Source organism: Acyrthosiphon pisum, chromosome A1 (assembly GCF_005508785.2).
Source record: "Acyrthosiphon pisum isolate AL4f chromosome A1, pea_aphid_22Mar2018_4r6ur, whole genome shotgun sequence".
Taxonomy (NCBI): Eukaryota; Metazoa; Arthropoda; class Insecta; order Hemiptera; family Aphididae; genus Acyrthosiphon; species Acyrthosiphon pisum.
The window spans coordinates 94,963,036-94,964,241 of record NC_042494.1 but is presented as its reverse complement, the minus strand read 5'-3'; positions in this window follow the sequence as shown (position 1 = coordinate 94,964,241).

The window sequence follows — 1,206 nt, the reverse complement described above, 5'->3', positions numbered from 1 at the left end:
GAAACCGTATCCGTAATCTGATGTTGGCAACGGGTTTACGTGTGTCGTATACTCGTATGCAAGGCAAGCCGTTCCTGTACTATTCGCATACGCCATACATGCATTATATATTTATGGCCGTTTGACGTTCGTGTCTTTTCGTTATTTCGTTATTCGTTCAGTGTTAATTTGTTACCTATTCGATTTTTCGTTTTGAAGGTTTAAATTTTAATTTAGATCAACGTTTGTTAATCATTTTAAAATGGAAAAAATACGTTTGATATTTTTAATATACAAAAAAAATGTATTCAGAACAAAACGGTTGGTTCTGATTGTCAAAATAATTCACACTACGATACTAATGAACACATGGAAGAACAGAATATTTCTACAGATTCTAACATTAATATTAATGTTACCGTAGACCTAGGTAACTGGGACTCTGGTCCTGTACGTCCAAAAGTAAAGGTATGCATAGGTGTTATTATTTATTTTACCAGAAACTTTATATTTATCCTCATTTGCTTATGCTTATATTAGTTCATTTTTCATAGACAACTACAAGGTAACAATTAGAATATTTAAATAATATAATAATATACACAGTATATTTTGTTATATTATGTTATAGTTTTATTTTGCTTTTTGTTGAAGCTATGTAACGCTTAAATCAGAAATGTTAGTAGCTAAGAACTGTATTATTCGTTTAAATAAACATGAAGATGTTGAGTTGGAAGATTTGAAGAAACTATTATTAGATAAATCTGTCTATCCAAATTTGTACTCACTATTACAAGTTGCATTATCCATTCCTGTAAGTTCGGCTACGTGTGAACGTTCGTTCTCAGCAATGAGAAAAATTAAAACATGGCTTATAACTTCTATGCACCAAAAGAGATTTACAAATCTCTCTTTAATACATATAGAAAGACATATTTCTAATACAATTAGTACAGAAAATATTTTAGACGAATTTTCTAAAAAAGATCGTAGATTCTCTTTTTAATAATAAAATTCAATATTAATATCCAAATGTATTAATTTTTTTTGTTTTAATTGTTTAAGACATTTGAAAGAGTATTTATTGTGTTTCTGGATGGGTGTATGGAGTGAGAACTCCTGTATCTTTTATTTTAAAAGGAGTATCTAAAGTAAACAAATTACTAATAATCGTAGTGTGTCAACTCAATGAAACATAATATAAAAATCCAGTAATACTTCCATAGA